Source organism: Haemaphysalis longicornis, unplaced genomic scaffold (assembly GCF_048455015.1).
Source record: "Haemaphysalis longicornis isolate Haplotype H1 unplaced genomic scaffold, Haemaphysalis longicornis Haplotype H1 scaffold_10, whole genome shotgun sequence".
Classification (NCBI taxonomy): Eukaryota; Metazoa; Arthropoda; class Arachnida; order Ixodida; family Ixodidae; genus Haemaphysalis; species Haemaphysalis longicornis.
The window spans coordinates 32,371,501-32,399,386 of NW_027526204.1; the positions used below are offsets into that span (position 1 = coordinate 32,371,501).

Below are 27,886 nucleotides of genomic sequence, written 5' to 3' on the forward strand. Positions count from 1 at the left end.
CATTTCGAGGGCATTTTCAATGGTGCTGGCTTCGGTCACGAATTCAGCAACAGTTTTGGGGGGAATCCGGATAAGTCCAGCAAACAGTTCCTCCTTCACACAACATATTAGAATGCATAGCTTCTTTTCTTCTGCCACACAAGGGTCAGCACGCCTGAAAGGCCTCTTCATGTTTTTGATGAACACAACAATGCTTTCATTAGAGTGTTGTGTCCGCATTGGCAGCAAGACTTCACCCTGCTCTTTCTGCACAGCTGCGGCAAACATTGTTAAAAATTGCATTTTGAATTCGTTCCAAGACTTCAGGGAGCTCTCGTGGTTTTTGCACCAGATCCGTGCTCAGTCTTCAAGGTAGAACACTTGCCTTAATGTCTCCACACTGACCCATTGTTTAAACAGCCTGACCCATTCGACTTTCTCTAACCAGTCTTCAGTATCCTCAGAAGGTGACCCATGGAATGATGGGGGCTCCCTGGGTTGCTGAAGAACGAAGGCAGGATTGGTAGTGCTAGTCATGGTGCCTGCGTTGATCATGGTGGTTTTCCAGACTTCTTTCACTTTATCTGGAAGCAGTCCAAACTCTGGCTGAAGAACTTGCTGTCGGCGGCTGACACGAGTTAGGCTTGCTTGTCGGCTTGACGACGGCTTCGGGTGCATGTACCCCACACCTTCACCAGATGTCATGTAGCCAAAGACGACGCAGCTGTTATGAAGTACAAACAAGTTTATTGCAGCGAACTTTTGCTCCCCTAACAACTCAAAGAATACACAGGCGGCAACGCAGCAGTCAGCAAAAACATGCACAGGCGAGTGTCGGGAATCAAATAACGCGGCGCCTTCTCTGGAGGTATTTATCCCTCGGCACGAGTGTTCATTCAACCTTGAAATTGCATCTAGAACTCTGTAGATCAAAGAGCATTATTCTAGGCTGGTAACATTGTTCAAAACACTCTCCCTATCAAAGGAGACAACACGTGAGGCATAGAAAATAAAGAATGGAACACGGGCTTCACTTGGCCCATGGATAACACAGGTAACGCAGCCTGGCGCAGCCGGTTGGCAAACAATACATGAATAAATAAACCGATTGCATGGTTCGTGGCAACATTTCAGAGGCACTACCTAGTACCTTCTAGCATGGCTAAAGTTTTTTGCACCTAGTTTTCTTACCTCTGTCTGGCACCAGCACACTTGCAGTTCAAATGTCAGCCTCGAGAGTGCCAAAGCAACTTGGAGCGTGATAAACGGCACAGTACCGGCATATGCAGGAGTGCTTTTACATCCTAATAAGTCAGTGATGGGCATCCGCATAGCATGCACACCATTAGACACCTTTTACATGCATTTGTCTCATTTAAGGAAATGATGTGTTCATAACGCAGTAAGAAAAAAATTCGAAATTTATAAACCAGTATAAGTGTATTTATTTGGCGACCATGTGTGAATACACTTGTAGGCAAGCAAATACTGTACAAGACAACATTGAGGTTGGGAATCCAGATTCAGAATACTTGGAACAAAAATAAATGGTGCGTGTAGGTGGCGGTAGGCCAAAACGTAGAGGATTATTTTACTGCACAAACCATGAGTGATTTTGAAAACCAGTGTTGCCTCTTATGATCAACCAGTTTCTATTCTAGGTCGAGCTCTTCGGTACTAAACACATAAGAACACTCACCATTCTCCACCTCATAAACGGCCAAGCTATGATTTAAGTAAAGCTGTTACGACATATACATAAGTCTTCACGACAGCACAAAAGTGTCAAAAAACAACACAAAAGTTGTTTGAGTAGTCTGCATGCCAGTATGCAAACCCCCTACAACCTTCTTTAATAAGTGTACAATGATCTAGTGTCTTTCTAGGCAATGGTTTTCTAACACACTCTGAAGTGATCCTTTGGCACAATGCAGTTTTGTTGTAAACTTACCATTTCTAAGCAAACATCTGTTGACGTTACTAGCAAATGGGCTTTTAAGACTGCAACCTATTAACATTAACAATAGTCCTTTCAAAGGATGAGAATTTTGACCAATGTGACAGAATTTTGCATCAGTACATTTTATATATAAGTATATAGATATATATATGTACAGTTGAACCCCTTTATAAGACACGTATCGGGGAGCAGTTTCTGTCTCTGTTATGACATGTCTCTTATAAGCAGGGAACCATGTTTACACTCACTAATCAGACCTAGTTCCATGTGGGCACCGTATGACTAAAATAGGCTCAAAAGAACGCTACAGCATGTTGCAAAAGATTCATTCTAGTTTATGTTTGGCCCCCAGAATTTATGAAACAGTTCTGAATTTTTACTTGCTTCATGATTGTATTTACACTGTTTTTTACAACCGATTCTACAAGCTTTTTTTGCTTTACTGTTTGTGGAAGATGAATCGTAGATGTTAAGTTCACAAGCCTGATGATAGCCAGAGCACGCAGCTTTTTTCGCTGTGTGCTCAGGCTATTTATTACACTTGCAGGACTCAACATCTGTGATGCTTCTTGATTGGGAGCTATGCGAGTGAAAGCCTGCATGTGCGGTTGGTCGCGCTCCAATGAATGGCAGTAAGCTTGAACCACTTCTGTAAGTTGCATTTCCATTGGCAGGGCTTCTCATCGTCATTTCATAGCTGACTGAACCTCCGTGTCTTTGCTGAAGTTATAATAGTGACTGCCGGCATCTGTCGTCCACCTGTGTTTCCACACTGGAAGCAACTGCAATTAGTGACTGGTGGCACTGCATCTGAAGTTAAGATGTCTCTTACAAGCGAGCTTATTGATTAAAGTTCAAGGATGACTAGTCCCTTATAACCAACTGTCTTCTACATCCGATGTCTGTTATAAAAGAGGTCAATCAATTGGGAAAGATAGGGCAGCCAACCATGTGGGTCAATAGTGTCTCTTATACCCATTTGTCTCTTACATCCATGTCTGTTATAACGAGGCTCAACTGTATATGCCAATGGGACTTTCCAGTGAAATTTTTGCCGCCATATAAGACTAAAGTAGTCTTTCATAACATGTGCCACAGTTCATGAATATTCAAGTCACATTTTACCACAAAATATTTCAGAAATGTTGCTAATGTAGGGTTTTAATCAAAGTTATACAATCTTTCAATAGGTAGATGGGGTCATTTATTAAAACTACTGGCTTGCCAAACACTAGAACTTGTTGCCAAAGTGCAATCTTTTATTCTTAACCGGGCCTGCTCTTTCAGTAAAGCTATCACGACGGATGCTACACGAATAGATCCTCTCGCCATAGTGCAAACTTTCATGAATAACCAAGTAGCTTCTCTTTGTGAAGCAATGGTGACAAGTGCTACACACATAGGGCCTCTCACCAGAGTGACATCTTGCATGAGCAACCAAGTCACATCTTTTTCTGAAGCTCTTGTGACAGGTGCTACACAAGTAGGGCATCTAACCAGAGTGCCGTCTTTCATGTGCAGTAAGGTGGGCTTTTTGGATAAAGCTCAGCTGACATGTCCTACACTTGTAGGGCCAGAGTGCAATCTTTCATGACTAACCAGGTGGGCTTTTCGAGTAAAGCTTTGCTGACAAATTCTACGCACATATGGCCTCTCGCGAGAGTGCAGTCTTTCATGAACAACCAGGTGACATATTTTAGTAAAACTCTTTAGACAGACACTACACTTATAACGCCTCACACCAGAGTGAACCCTTTTATGAGTAACAAGGTCGCATCTTTTAGTGAAGCTCTTCTGACAGATAAAACACAAGTAGGGCCTCTCCCCAGAGTGCAATCGTTCATGCCTAACCAGATGGGCTTTCGAGTAAAGCTTTGCTGACAAATGCTACACACATATGGCCTCTCGCCAGAGTGCGATCTTTCATGAATAACCAGGTGACATCTTTTAGTAAAACTCTTCTGACAGACGCTACACGTATAATGCCTCACACCAGAGTGAACCCTTTTATGAGTAACAAGGTCGCATCTTTTAGTAAAGCTCTTCTGACAGATAAAACACAAGTAGGGCCTCTCGCCAGAGTGCAATCTTTCATGCCTAACCAGGTGGGCTTTCGAGTAAAGCTTTGCTGACAAATGCTACACACATATGGCCTCTCGCCAGAGTGCGATCTTTCATGAATAACCAGGTGACATCTTTTAGTAAAACTCTTCTTACAGACGCTACACATATTACGCCTCACACCAGAGTGAACCTTTTTATGAATAACAAGGTCGCATCTTCTAGTAAAGCTCTTCTGACAGATAAAACACAAGTATGGCCTCTCGCCAGAGTGATCTCTTTCATGCCTAACTAGGTGGGATTTTTGTGTAAAGCTTTGCTGACAAATGCTACACACATATGGCCTCTCGCCAGAGTGTGATCTTTCATGAATAACCAGGTGACATCTTCTAGTAAAACTCTTCTGACAGACAAAGCACAAGTAGGGCCTCTCACCAGAGTGCAATCTTTCATGGGTCACAAGGCTCTTTCAGTGAAACTCTTCTGACAATTTTGCAAATGTGAGGCCCCTCCACAGTGTGCACACTGATGTGGATGTCCAGGTGGTGTTTATCACGAAAAGATGTCTTGCAAACCGTACAAACCCAGAGCATCTTACTGCAGCAAACTCCTGTATGAGTGCTCTGCTTGTTCCCCTGACATAACAGGCATGACTGCAGCTTCCCTCCAAACTGGATTGCTGGACTGCAATGAAAAAGGCCAAGCGGATAAAAATGAAACGAGGTATGCAAAACAGCCCGACAATACTGCAATAAATAAACTAAATGTGAAGTGCTTGGCCTGCCAAACCAGTTTTGCTACCAATACATGTGTAGCAATTGTACTTCTTGACAGACTTACACTTTTAAATACAGCAGTAATTCGTACATGTGCTGTGCAGGTAGGCCATATTTAAACCACGTCATTGCAAGACCAGTGTCACTTTTATTAACAAAAGGGTACTCTAATTGGGCCATCATAAACCATAACTTAAAATTCTGCATGTCTTATCTCAAGTGAATAACATAATACATATACATGGCTTGCAGATGACGTCACCGCCATTCGTTCTAGTGCAGTGGTTTTATCTTTGTCAGTGCTGTTTTTGATAACAGCTGCAGGTACGTTCACAGCCTTCCACTGCACATGCATACCACCAACATGGCACTTAGTGACGTCAGTGCAAGCTCTCTATATTTCAGATATTTACCATTAAATAAAAACTTTTAACTCGCGATAACAATCGCAAAAACATCCAAGCTGTGGGTAACAATAATGACACATCAGCATCCACATATTCTCAAATCTTTTGTGACACACAATGTAAAAAATATACACATACATTAGGATAAAAGTAACTCGCAAAGTGTATAGGCACTTTTGCTGCAAGGCATTTTTCCTATTCTGATATGCAAGAGAAGTCTGGTGTGCTCAACTCGAAGGCTAAAATGGAGCTGTTTGAGTACTCCTCTTAAGTCAGTGTTAGTAAGAGATTTGTAGTCATGAAAAAAATTAAATGCGAACACGAAAATATGAAGCAGACACGCAAAATTGAAAACACTATTCATTGAGATCAATTGTGGTACGCTATTGGTATAGTTGGAAAGCCACTATTCCCAACTTTGTTTTTGTAACTAAGCCACCCATCATTTTGATTTGTGTGGAAAGGAATTGCACTATGTGTGTGTTCCACTTCATGTTTTTGTGTTCACATTTCGTTTGTCTGTGACTGCACTTTTAAAAAGCAGTATGTTCAAAATTCACAATGATACAAACGTGCGATAAGTGAAAGTAAAAATGTAGAACAATACTGCCCACCTAGACCATCAGGACGTCACTAAGAAGAACATCATTTCACTATGATCTGCAAGCCTGCTGATTGAAATTCAGATGTAATAGTACAAAGAACAAAGCTATAGAGGACTCGATTGGCAGTGATCTCGAACCACTGAAAGTCTTCAGCCTGCACACGTTGTGGTCATAAAAATAACACAGCCCATTGAGTTCTGTTTTGGCTACCGACTGAAAGAGATGAGCACCCACCGTTGCCAATCACCAATTTCCTCTAGCACCCCTGCCGTGGGAATTTTCTTTATAGCACCAGAAAACTGAATAGTCTAACCCCGTGATAATGAATTCGTATGACTACAGAATTCCCATGGAAACAAAATATTTTCGTATCCCGAGCAAATGTCCATAGAAGCCCATGCAGTTCACATCTCTCGGCAATGAAATGTTGTTTAACAGTGATGCTGCATTAACGAAATTCGGTGCATGTCCAGCCAGCATGCTATCTACCCACCTAAAGCTAACAGCATCAAAAAAGTGCTCAAATGCAATTTTTGCAGACTGAAATTGCATAAACTTCTGCCACAGCCCACTTGCATGGCCGTCTCCTTATTTGTTTAGAAAAAAGACCGTGTAGAACATGGGCTTGGAAGCTGCCTCGTAGGGAACCCACCAGGGGCCACACAATTTATCATCTATGCCTATGATTCATTAGGTCATGGGTGGTGAGGATGGTGACTCATGACATGGCTTGGGCTAGACTAGATGGCTACCACTAAACCAAAGCCAGCGCATTGGCTAAACAGCATGTGTGCGTTCATTGTGCATGTAACGATCGGCACATTGGCCATTGATAAGATGCCTCTGCCAGCCCAAAAGCTGAATTTTTTACTGCAACAAGATAAGGCAGCCGTCATTTGCCAATTCAGTGGCCCAAGTGGAGGAAGGGAGGATAGCACTGACAGACCACAAGTTTGGAACTGCATGCAGCTCACTTTCCACCATTTTTAGAAGCAAGGCCACGACTCTTTATTGGCGCTTGTGTGCAAAACAAGACCGATGGCTACGGTCGTGTCGGACTTTGATAAAGCGGTGTTCACAGTTTCGTGAACAGCATTGGAACGAGACGCCACTGCCTGACAAAGTCCGTCAACAGAAGCAGGACATTGCTGACTATGCTCGGTGCAAAGGACCACAAAGAAAAATGTGCAGAGGAAGCAAACACGCAGGGTGTTTTGGATGAGTTTGATACGATTCGGTCATTCTTAGGTGTATATGCCGATGACAAGCAATGAACCACTTTTTGTAGTGTGATAGCAGAGATTTGAAGCAGTTGCAAGGTAAGATTTGCAAAGTAATATAACCGACTTTAGCAAAAAAATATTCGGTTTGGAGGCGATTTTCCTGTCATTTCTGTTTCATTCTTCTGGCTTCGAATTTCTGGCTACACGATTTTTTCCTGGGGCAGCTCCATTAATGTGGGCTTCCATTGATTGCAGGGCACAGCACAGGTGATGAGGCGTGCCATATTGGAAAGCTCCGAAATAATTTTGACCACCTGGGGATCTTAAAGGGAGATGCGGGTCGAAAAATCGCAACTTTTTGAGAAAAAAAGACTTTTGTTTTGTGTTGCATCATTTTTGCTCAACAAACTTTTATTTCTGTAAAAAGCAGGTCGAAATTCGTACGAGAAATTAGGTAAAAATGTGCGCAAGTGGACAGCGGCGGCGCGAGAAATAGCCAAAAGTCACGAAAAGTGCGCCCGGCTCATGGCCATCCTATGCGGGAGCGCGGCGCCGCCCACCATGTGCGATCGCCCACGCGAGCGGTAGCGGCCGTCTTCTCCATTTCCCACCAGCCGTAGTCTCATATTTCCACACAAAATAAACGAAAAACAAGAAAAAGAACGCATATGTCGCGCGTTTTGAGTCATGCGCCACGGAACGAACGGCCGCCATTGGACGGCACCTGACAGCGGTCCGATCCAATGGCCGCGCGTGTTCGCGAGTAGTACTGTTCGATGATTTTGTGAAGATTTCTCAGCATTTTTGCATGATGGCCAGACTGAAAAAGCGCGATTTCAAGACCCGCAAGTATCGAACTATACGCAAATACCGAGGAAGGCGGCAACATGTGCTCCAGAAAGCGGTCGGGACGGCTTCCGACCTTGACGCTCGCCCGGCCGCTAAGCCTAACGCCGCCGCCGATCACCGCGACCGTGGTTGTGATATCAACTTTGATGCGAAATTCGTGCCGTGAACATCCAAATTACAGTGATGGAAAGTTCAAACGACTTGCTATGCTTTGTACAAAAGGTTCTCTTCACTGTGACGTAGTTTCGTGCGGTGACAATCGCATTTCCGTCAATACAAATGTCTCAAACTTTCAAACTCAATTTTCTCATTTTCGAATTTTTGGTCACTCCCGTTTTGTGGAAAGTTTTTTGGAAACTGATAATTGATCTACGAATACGGAATTTGGCACAAGCATAGTTGAAGATATGTAGAGTGCAGTTATCTATGTGAAATAAAGATATTTCACAAAATAAAATACGAAAGCGCCAGGTTATTTTTCCAGTGTACTGCGAAAAAAAATTGGCTGCACTTTCGTAATTTTTTTTTTTGCGTTTCCAGTTCTTTCACGCAGTTTTTACCTAGATAACTGCACTCTGTAATACCCAAAGGATTAAATGAGCTACAGGAAAATGCCTTTCGGGAATATTTGCTATATTTAAAAGTGTCCACAAAAATTAGCATAATTTGCTTGTCAATTATATAACTCAAAAACTATTACAGCTACACAAAAACTAATGGCATATTTGAAATCTGCATCAAAAAATCTATTGCAGTCTGATTCTCAAACTTGTAGGGCAAATAAAAAAAAAAGTTGTTTCGAGGTGCAACTCCCTTAACGTGTGCTGAAATGTCGTACACACAGGCATTGCTGCTTTTCTCCTCCATCAGAAAAGAGACCGCCACGGTGAGGAATCGAACCCGCGAGCTCGTGCTCAGCAGCACGCCTTAGCCACTGAGCCATCGCGGGGGGTATTCTGGGGTTCCACTGTACTCGCAATGTAAAATGGATGAGAGAGACCATGAGAAGAATGTTTACAAAAATAAACAGACTACAGCTTCAAAATGATGCCCTCTGGGCTATGCACAGCACCAGCAAGGTTCCAAAAGGTCATGAATGCTTACATAGTGGTTCTTAAGTCGCATAATCCGCATTGATGACAGCACTTGCTTGCTTGGTGCTTCTACAAACTCTTTGGAAGGCTGCTGCCAGTAGTCGAGACAAGTTAAAGATTGGGCTTTATTGTTAAAAGGCTCAAACCTGCTTCTTTGCATTTAAGTACTTTTTCAATAAGATCAGCAATCGTGAAAGAGCCAAGCCCAGCAAAGAGAGGACGTCAGCTGGAGCAAACTTGAAGCTGAAGACAAGTGCAGGCACAGATATCACTGTTTACCATTGCTATCAGTACGTTGTTAGTAACATCACAACTTGTTGTGATTCTAAGTTTGCACTCATGGTCTTGTGGCTAGTGCAGCATTGTAACTGCGAGGTACGGTTGCCTTTCCCTCAATGATGTGCGATTGGAAGACTGCCTGACGCAACCTTTTCTAATCGCAACCTTTAACAACAAGGGCTCAGGAATAAAAACGGGAACGTCCGGACTTGTGATGTACCCTTCCTGGCGTTGTTCGGGTCGAAATACACTGGTACTTATATTCAAACCAGTTTCCAAAAGTACCACATAAGAGGTCTCGGACAGAAATATAAAGGAGGAAATTAAAGAAAAATAAGTGGCAGTGACTGCAGTGGTTTCCTTTACCGGTTCACTTTGAATGATGGCCACATTTCCGTAAGCCTTGATTTGCTTGATATTGAAAGGAATTCGTCCCTTGCTATCATGTGAAGTATACATTTGATAGGCATGCATGATCAGTTAGCATCACCCTTGCCCACTTTATGTGGCTATTTAACTCTTTCGCTACCGCAGAAAATTGACCAATTTTTAGGGGTCCAAGAAAACATTTTTTTTCCTGCTAAAAAATTGGTTAGGCACTAATTGCAGGAGCACAAAATGCAGATTAATTAACGGCCTTTCCAATAACACGAGTTTTTTAAAGGTTTTCATATATCATAGTTGTGAAAAAAAAATATCAAAATCAGAATTTTTGTCAAGTCGAAAAAAATGATAAAAAAGGAGTTGTGTATATCAAACCACCTGTAGTAGAAAAAAATTAGAATATACATTTTGTAGGGAAACATTTCAAAAACACACCCTAAAAAAAATGTCGACTTGCACGGAACAGTTTTTCAGATAAAAAAAAAAAATGTTAGCGCGCACGGTGCTCGTGTCATGCGGTGAAGCCCAACCTATAATTCAAAATGTGCAAATTTCGTGTGGTTCCCTGGAATAAATCTGGTGGTTTGACGTTATCAGAGGCACCAATTTGCCCCCACATAACGTAAAAACATCTTGTAAATGGCTAACTTTGCATTTACAGCGAGCACAATATTTGGGACAAGCACGCGACGCGGAAAAAAACATGCATGAAGTTGAAAACGGAACGCCGCGGTTGATGCTTGTTGTCGTTCACGGTCAGTTATCTCTCAAAACATAAAGCTGAGCGTTATTATCATCTTCTTACTCGCAATTGTAGCCTTGCTCGCAAAAATGAGGTACGATGAGCTAGAATCGTGCCCTGCGATCTTTGGCGGAGTAGCAGTTGCGCGCTGAAAAATATCAGCACAACGGGCCTCCTCTAATGCAGCGCCACTTAACATTTTTCAAATGAAACAGTACAAAAACTTATCAGAGACTCCGTCCGAATAGACAGTTCAACTAAGCAGCAACATTAGACACCCGGATATACCCTCGCATGGAAACTAAACTGGAAGGCGAACAGCTGGCAGTGTAAGGCCGGTTTGAAGCGCTGTCCTCGGCGGAACAGATATCTGGCGACTGGGTGAGACCTTTTGACTTGCATCTGAAGTTTTTATCGCAGAAATCGGGTTAGGGTGGGCGGAAATCAGGAGCGCCGTGCTTTGTTCGAGGATAAGTCGCGGACGCTTCAGGCGCCATGGCAGGTAGCCTTGAAGTTGGGTAACTGCGTAGTAGCGCTAAATATGAATTTCGCGATGCACAAACGAAACCGAAACTGTTGTAAACTGTTTGCGAATGGTCCTGGGGTAAGTAGACCTACCACACTGCTTGACATTTTTAGTCGATTTCTGGGATTATTACTGCCAGAGCGCGAACCTGACGATTGAAAATCATTTGCTAGTTCCCCATCCACGCCCTAATAGCAAAAAACTGGTGCAGAGTAATTACGAGTTGCACGCATTCTTCGTTGGTAGCCGTGACGCGCGATGACCACGCCCCTTTTCCACACCCAGGTGATTCAAAAGCGTGTCAAAAATCACGTTTCCATGATTTTGAAACGCCATTTTCTGATCTAACTCCGAACAGCTTTACTTGTTCGAGAAACGCCTGGAACGCTATGAAAAGACGCTCCCAAAAGTATCAATCAAATTGATCGATTTTGATAGGCGCGGTAGCGAGTTAAGGCAAAAGCTCTACTACCCTACATCTTTCAAGGTCATTCATCACGTCACAATGATGTTTAGCCACCGGCGTGCAAGTGGCGTCTTCTTTTTTATGCAAGCTGCATCTTTCATTTGCTTTGTTTCCTCGGACCAGCACAGCTTCGGTATTACACCACTAGGCGATGATGGAAACAGCTACATCGCATGTGCCTTATCCACCAGCCGCGGCTGGCCTGACTGTGTGAGGTTCAGTGCAGGCAAACTACGTGACTCAGCGAGGGTTTACTCACTGATATATGAAAACTTTGGGCTGACTGAGTTTAGAAGAAGCAAGACAAGTGGGCACAGAATGCACACACATGAAAGCTCTGGTTTGCAATCTCTTTTTCCGGCACTTGGTTGCCCAGTGTCACTACTGATGGTGTGCTGGTGGGTCTGTGGGTGCATGCCCTTTAGCACAAGCAAAAGGATAAACCCAGTCAAACAGCAGATAGAGCTAGACAGCAGGCTTCAAAATATCAAGCAAAGGCAAACTCATGAAGCGCTGCATCCAGTTGTAATAACTACATTTAGAAGTGTTAAACCTGAGCAAATTTTTTTCGCTAGTACTCCATGCTGTTTTAGCTTAACGCCTTGTACCTCAAAAACGTCCGGAAGACTGGTGGTATTTTATTGCTTGCAGTAGCCTGCAGGCATGCAACCAAGCAACCAAGCAGTCGCGGCATGTAAAAAACAGCCACAGATGTCACCGCTGGCAAGCACAATTATTTTACAATATACAGCAGTAATTTTTAGTGTATTGTATGAAACACAGCCCGATTTATTATTGCATGGACAGGGCTGTATTTTGCAGTAAGAAAAATTGCTTTCCACTTCTTTTTACTGCGAATATTATGTGCAAGGCCACCGTAGTCACCCTTGGGGTTATGTTTCCCAGGTAATAAGAAACTATGACAACCATGTTAAAAACTGTTAAGTAGGCGCTACACATAACAGGATCTTGAGTATGTCACGTAAGTAATAAGAAGCATTGTAATGGCATCCTTCAGATACTTTTGCAGTCTCGGCAAGATATTTCGATACAAAAAACTCAATGGGACCAACAATTGTGTGGTTAGCTGGGGCTTCACATAGCCACCAATGTGGGTAAAATTTCCCGAGCAGGATCTTGCTGCCAAAACTGCTGATAACAAAAACCATTAGCAACAGGTTTGCCATTTTTTGACTAAATATTCCATCTGCTGTTTTATTAGGACTTACATCTGGCTCAGAAGCGGTGCATTACATAGAAGCTTGAATGCACTCTAGCACACAGCGGAAAAAAGTAAAAACTAGAACAGCCCAAAAAAATAGTGCCACCTTTTTCCTCTTTCACCAGCTATATATTTCGTGCAGTTTGTATTCTCAGTGAGTTCTCATCCTTTTGACAGCAACAAAGTGCCATTTCAGCCTCTCTCTATTCCTAGTAGGCTCACAAACCACACAAACTCACAACGTGATGGCCTTTCTCAAACGTTCTTTTTTACATGATGCTTACTGAAAAAAAATCTCAATCAAAAAACCCAATGACCCCTCAGGAGCCCGCACATCTGCTCCTGCCAGACGAAGATATTGGCGTAGTCTTTGACACCATTTCGGATGATTGAGACTTTCCTTTCACCAAGGTAGACTTCTGTACAGCAATACTGCACTGTGCTTCAATATAGAATTTAACTTAAAATTTATATTTTGTGGGTTTAACGCCAAAGCTGTACAGTAGTCGATAGCTACGTAATTATTTTGATCAGCTCATAACAAATCACAGGCTGTCTCACTTTTCGCCACCATCTGGAAAGTGGCCACAACAGCTGCCATCAAGCCCTTGTCCTTGGTCTTATCAACATAACAGCTTAAAGGGACGCTGAAGTGATTTGTAAGCATTGCGGGATAACTAGGAAAAACTGTAGTCCGGATTTTTTAGGCCATGCTTCGACCACTCTGGGTGCGTTTACGTAAATTCGTTTATTAGAAAAATCAATTAAAAAATGCTGTCCTCCTCTCTGCATCCTTATCTATTTTCTGGGGCATTTTCGTGTGGCGTCAGGAAAAAAATGACTTGGCTTGACTGCGCTACTGCACGGCTCAGCAACCTTCGAACAGAGTCAGTCGGCCCAGCGTTTAGTCCACAGGCCGCCGACGGGTCGTCACAATTCGTTCACTCAGTTGATACTAAGCCCCGACATGTTTGTGAATGGAATAATGTGCCTTCCTTTATTTTGTATACTGTATCAAGCTCTAAGTCCAAGTCGCTCCCCAAGCGCACATGTGACACTTCGCTGACTGGTACCCGAGTAGGAAAATGTGAGGCCAGTTTAAGGTGGGAGAAGAGTAAACAAATTAATATAGGTACAGTCTACTCTCGTTACAGCGGATCCGGCAACAACGGACTTTTGGTTACAACAGACCATTTCTGTTGGTTTGTCTGGTACCCATGCATTTTAAATAGAGTCCACTCCGCTCACAACGGACCCGGCTAGAGCAGACTATCGGCTACAACAGACTAAATTTTAGGCGAAAATTGTTTCGACTGAACGTTTATAGCGGACTTCCGCGGGGCCGGCGCCCGGTGTGCTTTTTCGTTTATTTTGGCAAGAAAACTACTATGTCTGGCAACATTGCTGGCAGCCGGGTCGCTGGCGCAGCCAAGCCAAGCCAGTGGCTTTTTTTTTGTGCGACCAGCGGCATGAGCGGCAGGGTAGCTGATTTCACTGTCGGATAAATTAAGCGTAATTAACGCTGTTGAACATGGGTGAAAAACTGCCGAAATCGCCAGAAGTACAGACCTGTCTAAGCAGACAATCTGCTGTACCGTCAAGAACAAGGCCGCTGCCGATAAACGCGACTCCGGTGAGATTGAAAACAGGGCAATCGAATACTCGAAGTCGTGCACTCGGAGGCGAGTCTGCCCTCGTCAGTCTTTTTATGTAATAAAAAACTCGGGTTCAGTGAAGTTCGGCTTTTATTATTCCCACACATGCATCGTTCCAGTTCCGTTCGGTGAAAAAGGTAAGAAATGCCTCAAGTAGGGGTTGTTCCCAATCTGCCGGTAACCGTGCGCAGTCCAACTGGTCTAACTTTCGATTTTACAGCTGACCGTCATCAGATTATTTCATTACATCTGTTTCAATGACCGGAATAAAATCGCTAAAAATGTGGAATCTGCCTTGAGGGAACGTAAGGCAGCAATCCGATTTGTTTGACGAACGGTTTCGGGAAAACCTGCCTCGTCGTGAGGGGATTTAAAAGAGCCTAGCTAATGCTGATGGGCACGACTGATGTTTTATAGCTGGTTTATAATTGCGCCTAGTTATATTCTTGCGTTATTTGCTCAGCTCATCTTGCGTCTTTACACGCTTGACCACATGCGCTAGGCCTTTTCGAAGTGCCGGTGCTAAGTTTTGGAAACGGTGTTTATGCGATTCTTTGCCCTCGCACGAACACTGTGCAGAGGTGCTGCAGGCGTGTAGAAAGAACAAAGTGTATGTACTATGCATGCAATATCGGTCAAAGTACCCACTGTAGGGCTCATAGCCCCCCCCCCCTCTTCCCCCCGTCGGATACTGCATACTTCGGCTACAGCGGACGTTTTTTTCCAGATTCAGAGGGTCCGTTGTAACGGGCGTACACTGTACTAAGAAAATAAAATCAACTGAAACTTTCACCTTACAGCATAAAACTAGGGTGCAGGACGCACACTTTTTGCGCTAGGTGAACCACAGCGGTCAGCAGCACGACCACACAACTGGGAACGCTTTTCTATCTAAGAAATGCAACTGCTAGACGTGAGATATTGTGAAAATTTGGGGGACGCTTACTGCACGACTGCTATACAAGAAATAGTCATCTAAGCTGCTTGAAATGGTAAAAATAAATAAAAGTGTAAAGTGGTTATACATTATATACCTTATATTTTCACCACCAGCAGCACTGGCTTGTGGCCGAGGGGTCTGGAGCACTAGGTAAGGTATTTTTCAATCCGAAAGTTCGAATCCCAGAGGGTGCATTCTTGTATTTGTTGTAGTTGATTTCTTCGTTTTTGGCTGATGTTTTCTATACTGAATTAACCATTTTGTCATTGCTCCATGAGTGAGTTCACAGAATGCGCGCTGGCTGACACTGACGCGCTAGCGAGTTCTTGTTGGCATGCTGTGGCCATAACCAGGGCACTGCTTGTAGGCAGTGGGCACAGGCCAGCCTGGTGCAAACATGCTTTTTATGATACAGGCATGAGTGAGGCAAGCTCAAAAGGTTGGGGAAAAGGGCATGGCATGGCTGTTCTCCGCGCAGTGCCAGCGAACAGGCCGCAGCCGCGAATCGAAGCTAAGCAGCGCAGGTGCACAGGGGCTCGCAGGCAGGGCTTCGTGTCGTCTGCTACAGCATCGGAGCGCGCCGTGCTTGCTTTGCAGTGAAGAACACCTAACTCTCGACATGCTTGTAGCGTCCTAGCGTGCCGCGACAGCATAACGGGAAAGTGAACTTTACTCACTGCAGTGCATTGTTTAGTTCATGCGTACTACAAGTGAGCGCTTCCTCTTTTCAGCGCCACGATCCCAGTTAAATGCGTGTATTGTTGCAACATTTCAGGACTGGTTTGGTTCATGTTGTGGGATTAAATGCCACAAAATGACTGGCTATGAAGATGCTGTAGAGGAGGGCCCTGGATAACCACTCGAGGCACTTTGACGTGCACTGATATCCCGCAGCAAAACGCACATCCTTGCATTTTGCCTCTATTAAAATGTGCCACCTGCTACCGTGATCAAACATGGCTTCCCCGGCTCAGTATAGCCAAGACCACTAACCACTGAGCCAACATGCCGTGGTAGTCTCAGGACTTGACTGCACTCTCGAGTAAAGACCGTTGTGGAGTAAAGCTGTTTTTTCTGCATCTGCTCCCTTAAGCAGATGGTCATATGCCCGGATATGGTGTCTGGCCCACCTTTTTTTATTTCGTCATGTTAACATGCTCAGTCTAGTTCAAAGGTGTTTGTGGATTGCTCAATGCGACTTCGAATTTGATCAATGAACTTATGTGAACAAAGAACGAAAGAAGAATACGTAGCAGGTGCCAACAAATGGTAGTGCCGCCGTCTCCCAATACTTAGCCAGGTAGGCAGCGCAACCAATAATATTTGCATTATAATGCAGCAGGCCAGATTAGGGCCAGTCCGGGACTCTGCTGGAGAATAGGACGATTGGGCAGGGTGTGTGAGACTCGCTTGCCGGGTGACTGCTTGAACCGTTTGACTACAATAATCATATTCAAGAAAAAAGCCAACAAACCGACCAAAGTCGCGGGATCGAAACCCACCCTCTGTGGCCGAAATTCAGTGGAGATGAAATGCACCGACACTCATGTTTGGCATAATGCGGAATAAATCCTGGAGATTGAAATTGTATAGAGGTCTCCTCTACAGCGTCTCTCATTAAACAAAATCAAACCAGCCCTAAAATGTTTGCAACATACATTTCGCAGGGATCGTGGCACTGAAAAGAAGCACTTAGTTGTGCTATGCACAAACTGCACAACACGCCGTAGTAAATGAAGTGCGCTTTTTCGCAGCAGTGTCGCTATGTGCTAAGATGCTACAATCATGCCGAGAGTTAGCAAAGGAAGCACAGCACTCTCCCGCACTGTAGCAGACTACACTAAGCTCTGCCTCCAAGCCCCCTGTGTGGCTGTGCCGCTTAGCTTAGATGCGCGGCTGCGGCTTGGCGCTGGCACTGAGCGAAGCACGGCCACGCTGCGCCGTATTCACACCAAGAGTAGATGACCTTGTACATCGGCATTGAACATAAAACATGGAATAAAGTACTTCCATACGTCATGTTTGCATACAACGCAGCTACCAGAAAACCACGCAGATGAATCTGAGCTTGGTCACAAACACTGCCGACTACCATGCTCTATGCCATGAAGCCGGATGTAAAAGACGACGACCTCAACAATGACGTACAAGGGTACCTTAACCGTGCAGAGGAAGCAAAAGGCCCACCAGCTTGTGAAGGGCATGTAACGGATCTGCAGTTCTAATGCCAGATGCTACAAGGATGCTACAACCCTCAATGCAGAGACACCTAGTATCACCCAGAAGATTGTATGTGGGTTGGGAGTCTACTCGCCTCCCTTATGTTAATTTACTTAAGCTTGGGACACATGCCCTTCTCACACCTATTGTACACATCTGATCCCACACTGCTGCTATGGCAGTATGCGGGGAACAAACCTTTTGTCAACTGCTAAAAAGGCTTTTTCACCTGTGCCCTCAACTTAGCCCCGCTATGTGTAAATACACTGATTTGGACTTAGACATTTATTTCCTATGTGAGCGATTAACTTCAGCACTTGCCTGGCATTGTCTTTCACTTGTATGGCTTGAGAACTTGTATTCAGTGTTTTTATCTTTCTCTCGGCTTCTCTCCTTCCTTAGAGAGCATGTGGAAGAAACTCAGTTTTGGGTCAGCACAGTTGGTTCTTGTTTCGTTACCAGTTTTAAATTTTCACAAATGTGAACAAGCTGAAATCATCACCCTTGTCTCCACTTTGTTAAAGGGAGAGACAGCCGACTTTTGTCTAGTACATTTTCTCTGAACCAAATAAAAAGGGAATCCCTTAAAACACCTTAACCCAAAACGGCTTTGTTGACAGTGCCATAGAACTTTTGAGAAATGGGAATTTTTAGATCTACCAGCCATACGTATACGTGCCTTGCCAAAAGGAATGCTGCCAACCATGACAGTGCGCCATGCAGAAACACATTTAACTACTACACGTGACAAAAAAGAGGTATATAAAAACTTGTCCCCGGATAAAACAACAATAATGTGACCCCTTTCTTATTCTGTTATGCGGTTTTTTTAATCCTGCGTTGAAAAAGACTGAATTGTTTGGCCACGTAATGCCAATTTTCAGACTCCAAAGAATTTAGTGCAAATTCAAAATTATTTCCGCCTGTTTACTTTTAAATTACTTGTGGTTACCCTAGTGTATAAAACGTTGGTTGTTATGTGAGCTAGAAGACAAGCACTGCACAAAAATCAGTTGTACGTCCCTTTAAGAGGCGGTTGAACCGTATGTGCAGATACAACCTCGTGAGAATTTTTACATGTAAAACCCTGACAGTGATAATATCGCCATCCAGATTACTGTAGGTTTCATTATTGCATCGAAAGTTTCACAAGCTGTTCCTATCCTAATTTGCAGAATAAAACACCCTTCAAGATTTGCAGCAACAGCTGTATAATTTAAACTGAATTCCCATTCTAAATCTGTGTTCCACACGGTGCTTATGTTCTATAAGCAGCAACACTGCATGCATTGCAACCTACTTTGGGTTGCCAGAATCTGGGGGGCAGGAGCAGCTGTGAGGACCAGCTTCTGCCACAATGTCAGCATCATTTCCCAAAGCAGGGAAGTTCTGCGAGGCACCATCTTCAGTTTTGTCCACATCCCGAACTGAAAAAATCAATCGTCAGTGCAGCTAAAGGCAATGACCGTTGTACAATCATCACACATATAATTTATTGAAATGCTTGAAGGTACTGTTACAGGAATCATCAAAGTGAGCAAATACAGTGACGTGTTAAAGGGCCCCTGAGATAAGGTTTTTGGAGGTTGATGGTATCAGAGCACAACGAATATTTCTTGATTTAATCAGCAACGTGCCGGTCCAACGTGAATTTAAGCAAATTTTTGTGACATGGAAACTCTACAAAGCTACAAAAAACACCGTTCCCGTCCATTTGCGTTTATACAGTGCCAGATATTTGTGCTATACCGAAGTGTAAAGCAATTACACACCCGGCTCGACGCCCACCTCTTCTTGCTGTAAGGATACAATGAGCGCAGGAGCGACGATGTGCGCGGTTGAAGCACTCAGTTTCTAGTATAAAAGTTTCATCAATTTCAATTGTTTTTGTGGCTGCTGTAGCCGAAAAGATTCTTTGCACCCTCCTCTGTGTTTTGAGTGTAACCTCGACGTTGTTTCAGTCATGAGGTTGCAGCGAACTGCATGCCAAGGGCCAGCCACGCCGAGACAGCGAAGGCGGGAGCTGCTCACATAGCGCTGGACGACGCCGGGCACTGCTCGTGATCACGAGGCGCACGCTCACATTCAAGTCCAGTTCAAGCCCAAACGCTGTTGTGGCTGATTGTCTCTGCGCTGCTCGCGACAAGGTGAAGAGCATGCGCATTCCCTAACGACAATTTCTTCCAAAAAGTTTCATTTCCAAACTGGACCAAACCGCATTTTCCAGCAATCATGACTTGATAGGAACATGAAGTCATGATCGAAGAAAATGCGGTTTGGTGTGCTCGGCTTTCCGAGTGAACCCTGTTGCCGAGTGTCCTTGGTGCACTTACCGTTTACCGTGTTAACAGAAACAACAGTGGCTGTTTGCTGCTGAATATGAAAGTATGGCACTCAGCGGTTTCTGCATTCGGGCTGCCAGCTGCCAAGTAGCACCATCTGCCAAATTTGTCTTAAATCAAATGACACAAATGTTTGTCCCCAGAACTGTTCACTTACGCTTGAAAGCTTGAATCTTGGATGTTTTGGATTAAACTCTCGCAATACAATAATTTTCTTTTAACAAAGTCGTGGAATTCTGCCGTAAAGAGTTAAAAAAAAAGAAACTATACTACCGATGACACCATCCAGTGGGAACAATTAACATCAAGTAATGCATTAACTAAAATTCCCCCCTCTTGATAAATATTTCAACATAAAATGATAGATATACCGTAATAATTCCGGAGTTACCCATATTACCTCGCCAAAAATGATTTTAAAAGCATAAAAGAGCATTGCGAGTTCATAAACGCAGCTGACCCATTTAATGTGGGAGGCTAGAGTAGGGGCGGAGATTTCGCTCACCCATATGAAAAAATATTGTAATTTGTCGTACTCCTGAGCATGATTTAGTATAAATAAAGTAATAAACAACGTCAACTAAGATTACTACATAACTTGTATGAAGCACCGAGAGCAGTGCATTTGCTGTAATCTAATCACAGGGGTGGAACAGGGTCCATGGGTTTGGGAGCAGTCCTGGAAGCAGGCAAAAGTGCCTTTTGTAGCAGGCTTGGAGCAGCCAGAAAGGCATTTTTGGAGCAGGTTTATAGTAGCCAGAATTGCCATTTGGAGGAGATGTAACACAATTTCACAGCATTATGTTGCCTCCCTAATCTCTGTGCAGGCCACTGTGCAAGTCCCCTGCCAAGTACCTAATCTCTCTACTATTCTCAGGTGTTCTACGATTATCTAGAACCTACTCCAAACCAGGAACGCAGCCCTTGCACTATATCTGGAGGTTTACAAAATGCGGAGTCATCTACCTTCGATCGCCCCAGCGAGTGTGTAGCATTATTACCGTTCGAAGGCCAAGCCTCACGCAGAGAGTCAAAAGAGAACAGATAACAGGCCTTGCTTCGTGTCCATCAAACGGCAGTGTTTATGCGACCCCACGGCAGCATTCCATAAAACAAGGTGTTTGCTAGCATTTTTTCTATCGAACAGCGGTATCAGTGCGTGCAAAACTGAACCTAGCTTTTTCTTCATCCGTCACAGGGATGCAAGAGTCTACGAACTTTCGCCGCAGACAACGTACCTAACTAGAGGATGTCAAAAGGCCCTATATTATTAGACCATCCTCCACTAAGCAATGCTAACCCCAAAGTTCGAGTGAATTGAATTTAATTGAAGTTTATTTGTTCTTTTCTGAATACAGAAAAACGGGGGGGAGGCAATAGCCACCAGCATTCCTCCGTTTAGCAGGAAGTTCACATCAGGTTTGACATTAATTGCCATTTCAAGTTCACGGGTGAAAATGAGAAGATATCTCAAAGCAAAAGTGCACTGAATGAACAAGCGAGGGCAAACCGTCCAAGACCCTGTTAGTTCAATACATGCAGCAACACAAAGTTACGGGAAGCAGAGCTAGGATCGCCAAAAATGGGTGACTAAATTGATGTTAACCTCTAATGAACTATAACCTTTCATGCGGATATTATTCTATTTGTGATGAGACACAAAAACATTTTACTTTTAGCCACTTTTCATTGTGGCTCAACAGCCGACACCGGCCAACACAACTATGCAAATGCAACACACAAAATTTCAAACAGGTGGCACGTAGTGTCTGCTGCCTTATGGCTAAGCAAAAGCCAGGTTTGATAGCTGCTCAGTCTTAATGAATCCGAAACAATAAACGCATTATGAAACAAAAAACACAATGTTTCAGCCAAGTTTTCGGGCACTTGGAATCATGGCAGTCGTATCACACGGAGATGGGTCTCTAGACACTTTTTTTTTCATTTTCACTACTAGATAGATGCAAATTAGCAGCCTTGATGAGCTTCTACACTGATTTTAAATTTGTAATTGAATTTAATACAGGTTTATTTGTTCATAAAATATAATGTTTTAAAATTTATTTACTGAGGCATCCTTACAGGGGTTTAGAGCAATTTTGATAGATCAAACTCAATAATGATTTCTATGGATACAATGCCAAAGGTCCGCGCTGCCAGGCTATGCCATTTTTGCTCATTTTGATGACTTTTGAAATTCATGAAGGAGGTGAACATTTAGGATCAACCATTCGTATAAAATTGTCTAATCTTTACTCCTTTTTGCAAATAAGTGCGCAGAGACAGGGTAATAAAAATAGCATCACCTGCTAGATCAATTCAGTACAAATCCAATGGTACCAGTCTCGTCATCCTAGCCCAAGAGCAACATTACAAAACCCCATAATCCAGAACATGGTCCTGCAAAAAAAGAAACAGAAAAATGCATTTGAAGTCTCAGATCATGGTAACTTTTGCTACGGCATAGCTCCAACAATATAATTAGCATCATTTTGTAGCTCTGTTCTTCACGAAAAAAAGCACACTAAGTATGTGACTAACACTAGGATAAATCTGGAAAGACTGACGTAACTTTACACGAATACTGTACGAAATTGTGAAGGTAAATTAAATTTTCTACTGTTAAACTTCAGAAACAGTATATCATCTCTCAGTGTCTTTTCAGAATACAGAAAGGGTGAAATACTATGTGTCGCTATTTTTGTGCTATCAATGAGACTAAAGCACAGCAGCCACCCAGAACTAGAGATTGTCCTGCAATGCATCTCAAACCTACAGCAAGGCTGTAGGTGATATGCACTTTGATGAGCAATGCTTGTGATACAAATAGCATCACCTGCTAGATCAATTAAATACAAATGATAGTATACCAGTCTTGTTATCCTAGCTCAAGAGTAAGATAAGGAAACATCCCGTAAGGAAGAGCGTGATCTCACAAAATAAGAAACTGCAGAGCTGCAGGTGGACTTTAATTTGGCAATCAACGCCAGAGTGATATAAACAGCCTCACCTGCTAGATCTATTTATTGCAAATTAAATGATACCTGTACCATCATCCTAGGCCAAAAGCCAGATAATGAAACACTCCATAAGGCAGAGCATGATGTCGCAAAATAAGATAGAGAAAAATATATCTAGATTTCTAACTCTTGCTACAGCATAGCCACAATATAAAAATCCCCGTTCTTCAAGGAAGGAAAAAACAATAATGCGACTGTACCACAAAAATGTCCGGAAAAGTTTTATGCAAGTAATGAAAATCTTGGCAACCAGCTGGAAAACAACACTTTTTTTTTAACTTCACAAATGGTACTTGTTACTTTGCACTTCCTTCAATGCTATGCAAACTAAACAAAACACGAACATATTGTGCTGCCAACTTTTTTTTCACAAATACGTCCAAAGCGCAACAGCTAACTAAATCAGGACGTTTCCACACAGCTAGGGTGGCTAAAATGGGCATTCTAGCCACCCTAACGCGGCCCTTCTTGAACCAGATTCGTACGTAACAGGCGGTCCCGGCACCGCCGTTCAGGCGTTTTGTCGTTTTTTCGTGCGCTTGCAGCGAGCAATTCGTTAAGGTAAAGGTCTTCAAGCCTTGCGGCACGAGACAAAAAGACGTTGTGACAGAACCGCATTCACTAACGGCAGAGAAAACGCACCCTAATTAAAAATACTGCGGCGGCGAACGCGCGCCTACAAAAACAAAACTCAGAGACGCGGAACGGGGTTTGTCTTGAGCGCGCGCGCTCCTGCCTATCAGCGGCTCGTAAACAATCTTCGCGAAATCGGCGGCAACGCTCATTGGCCTGATGGTTCTCCTGAAGCGACGCCATTTCGAGATAGCGCAAAATACCAACAAAGAAGGCAGCTTACAAGGCTAGCCCAAAATGGCCGCCGCCGGCAGTCTGGTTCGAGTGTGACGGACGCACGAAGTTCGAGCATTTTTAGCCCGAATCTCGGCGTTTTGCAGCTCCCGGTGCATTTACAAAGTCGATTTAAAGATTTTTTTCCCACCAAATTCAGCGGCGAAACTTCTAGAGTAGGTGGTTGAAGGTACGAAGACTTCAAAAATATGTTTTGCCCAAAATGCATTTTTCGTGATTTTCGACCATTCTAAGAGCCGCATCCTCCTTAATTCAGGCGGGTTTGGCGCAACAGGGGCGGTTCGGCGCAGGATGGCACAGGTAAACACGTTTGGCGCGCAATGGCGCAAAAGGCGCAGCTGTTCCACCCCTGTATCAACATGAGCGTACATTTCGCCGGCGCAGGGAGCTATGTAGCAACAATAAAAGTAACGAGTTACCGTTCACGGTAACTCTCCCGCACGCAAATTCGACTCCTGCAATCACGGTATGTGCAGTACGCCCTGTTTAAAATCTGTAAGGAGTGAGAAGCTAGCTCAGAAAAAAAAAGAAAAAGCGCCGTCATCTTATATGCGACCCACTTACTGAAGTAACCCTGGCCATGGTAACGACAACGCTGCAAAGAAACACGGGCAGAACTGCCGCCATCAAAAGTAGCAAACATAGAAGTGAATTCCGGCAGCCAGCCATAAAACGAGTGCTTTGCTTTGGACGAGGTCGGACTTCTACGTCATCGGAAGCCGCCAAGCCAACAAATAGTTCCGTCTCGCCGGGGTAAAAGCTTCTGTTAGCATGAGTGAATATGCTTACTATTTTTGGACTTGTCTCTACAAGAACTAGAGTAGAACAAAACCACTTTTAAATCCATCTCAGGGCCCCTTTAAGCAGCCATGAATGGAACGTGAAGGCTATTGCATGTCTTTCATGAATCTTTTTGGGTTTGTGTCAGATGCCTAGAATCCAGTGCTGGCATTGTAGAATTTTGCAGGTGAATATACTGCGCTCCTGTCTTGTGCACACCGTTTCCGACTACATGCAATCTATACGATAGTTTTCAGTGATTAGGTGCTGAATGTCTTGGCTTCACAATGTTCAGTCATGTGCCTATTGATCCAACATTCACGCGCAGTGTTGGCCAGTTGTGGTGCATTGTGTGATTACCAATTACTTCACAATTGTTGTTTAAACACGTTGGTTTTTGTGTGCATGCGTGTGCGTATAATGCACCGAAAGGGTGCCCTGTGTTGAGATTTCCCGATTTTGGTTTCATTAAAACTCTATTAACAAGCACTCATCATGTGTAGTTCCTTTTTTTGTCCTGTGTTTTTCTGTGCTTTTAGTCACTATGTCGTCATACCAACTTGCCCACTTGTCGGTGCTCCTAAGATGCTATCAACAGCTTGCTTGGTGCAATGCGCACTTGGCACACGAAAAAATCATGGCTTAAAGGAGCCATGAGGAAAAATAAAAATCATGGCTTAAAGGAGCCATGAGGACAAATACAAGTTTGTTTTATTCGAAAGATTTCGTGTTTTATAGTGCCCCCAGCGCTTGTCCAGATACAAATGCTGCTTTATTCACTGAGAAATTATTCAATTTAAGTTAAATTTTGATTTTCCCGCCAAATCGTGTTTTCGTGTCTGCAATGACATCACAGAAACCGACCGCTCTGTTGCCTGGGGTACCTTTATTCATGCGTGTGCTTTACGGGGTAGAGACATGTAAACGCTGGCGCTGCCATTTTGGGTCACTCGATCGCTGCCGAAGCAAGTCATTGTATCAAAACCGCGCTAAAATTATCATCACAAAGCGGTTTACTAGCGAAGTTTGAATCATCTTATCTGTTTCGCGTTGCTGGGTCCCGCTGGAAACGAAAAAAACAACGCGTTGAGCACGTTGACTTAACTGCGGCGGCACGGGACCATTCGAAGGATGTCTCCACCCTGTAAAGCAGTGCTGGCATGGAGGGGCCCTACGGAGGCATTACTGAACCTAGATGGCGCCACCATACTGTGGCAAGCTGTATTTAACCTGGCTTGTTTTTGTTCTGGGAGAAAATAATCGTCTCGAAAAACATAGTGCTCACTCGACAAATGTGGTCACGTAAGATACCGTTAAATGCTTGCGTCAATCGGCCAATGTCGCCTGAGACCCCAAAGTCCCGCAAAGCTGCGCAGCTAAACCAAGCATAGCGCGCGCAGTACCAACAGCAGTACACATCAGTACTTCTATGTTTACTGTGCTTTCGTAACTTCCACTGTTTGTCCCACCATTATTATTGCTCTTTAAAGAATGTGCACTAAATTTAAGCAAAAATAGGTCGTTCTGCACGCTTATAAGCTCAGAGTAATTTGCCTTTTCTCTTGCCGGCCTCCGCCAATCGCAGAGCAGGCTGGTATAACATCATAGGTTCTGTTGCAGGAAATGAGCAAATGGGTCGCATGGCCATTCTCTTTTTTCCTATTATATAGCTTATGTGAGCGAAGTTTACGTTAAAACTTGTGTCGATATGATTGTAGCGAGGCCGTCTTTTGAATGAACCAAACTTGTGTTTTGTCTTCATGGCTCCTTTAAGGATATCACGATGAAGACAGCCAGAAAAAAGGGTGAAAAAAATAAGACAGAACTTTGTTTTTTCAACATGGTTGACCACTAAATACTTACTCACAGCACACAAAACCTGAACTCTACCTGGAAACTCCTCTTCTGTTTGGGAGCTCGTGCTGACGAGGAATACCTGCGAAAAAATAGTTTGCCGTTCATACACACTAGCAGTCACAGCAAATAACCTACGTACCTATTGCACTGGTAGTAAGGGCAGCTTGCGTGTTTTGGCTGCAGGATACATCCTGGCTGAAGGCTGCATCCGCAAACATTGCTACTGCACAGCCCTCGGCGCTGCTGTTGCACGTGGTATGTTTGCTGTCAGTGGGTGTATTCTGGAAGTGGAAAACACAACCACCAGTAAACATTTAGACACACAAGCACCGAGACGTCTGGCTACTACTAATCATCTGACTACTACGTCTGACCTACTATTAGGCTCACTTCTGGAAGATGGCCGGCACATTTTACATTCTTTGTAGCAATGTTTAAAGGAGTACTGACACGAAACTTCAAAGCATAGATAGCTATGTAAAGTCTTTCTTTGTGTATGGAGATATTTCCCAGCAAGTTTCAGCAGTATAACGTTTTCAATACATTTTAAATTTTGCACGCACGAGAAAGCTGAGAATGCATACCCTTTCACAATCGGCATGAGCATGACGGCATCTGTTCCTCCGGGCCCCTAACTACAATGTGAGGCCCCCATAACATGGGCAACATTGCTTACTGCAGTTGGCACATGCTGCTCTGGCAGGTGTATCACAACACAGTTTTCGGACTGACGTCATGCTGCCCGAGCACATGGAAATGGTGGAGATGCATGCGCTCGGGTGCGCTTCCAGACTGGCAGAGGTACAGCAAGAACGGTGACGTCACGAGCAATTTCCTGTCATACTGGCTGCTTCGGTGTTTGTTTTTCAGGGGCCACAGTTGACACAAATAAACTAGGCTGTAATTACACCAAAATTGACCGTCTATGTGCCAATTTATTATTAGTGGGCCGGTAGGCACCCAGAGCAGCAAAAAAAAAAACAAGAAAATTTCGTGTCAGTACTTTCTTTAAAGGAGCCATGAGGACAAAACACAAGTTTGGTTCATTCAAAAGATGGCCTCGTGAGAATCCTACTGGCCAGTTTTAATGAAAACTTCGCTCAAATAAGCTATATAGTCAGGAAAAAAGGGAATGGCCATGCGCCCCACTCGCTCATTTCCCGCAACAGAACCTATGATGGCATACCAGACTTTTTTTGCGATTGGCGGAGACTAGCAAAAGCAAACGCAAATTAGGCTGATCTAATAAGCTTGCAGAACGAGCTATTTTTTGCTTAAATTTAGGGCACCTTCTTTGTAGAGCAATAAGAATGGAAGTGAAAACAGTGAAAGTTACGAAAGCACATGTAAACATTGAAGTACTGATGCGAACTGCTATTGGTACTGCGCGCACTATGCTTGGTTTAGCTGCACAGCACTGCGGGGCTTTGGGGGTGTCTCAGACGACACTGGCCGACTGACACAGGTAATGGCACTATGTTTCACGAAACGATTATTTTCTCCCATGACAAAAACAACCCAGGAAATACGGTCAAAAACAAACCAAAGGCAGGAAACAACTTGCCACGGTATGGTGGCGCCATATAGGTTCGGCAACCTGAACACACGTTCGAACGGCCGTGCGCAATCGGC

General features: G+C 43.8%; 1 long non-coding RNA gene across 1 annotated transcript in view; it reads right to left on the reverse strand.

The window, feature by feature from the left end:
- Positions 1-678: 678 nt before the first annotated feature.
- The window catches only part of LOC144158358 (uncharacterized), a 29,865-nt gene continuing 2,657 nt past the window's right edge, over positions 679-27,886 (reverse strand). Inside the window, exons 2-5 of the long non-coding RNA XR_013320028.1 lie at positions 26,394-26,535; positions 22,037-22,130; positions 18,689-18,815; positions 679-4,684 (exon numbers count right to left, since the gene is read on the reverse strand). This is a non-coding gene — a long non-coding RNA (uncharacterized LOC144158358). The remainder of the gene's footprint in view (positions 4,685-18,688; positions 18,816-22,036; positions 22,131-26,393; positions 26,536-27,886) is intronic.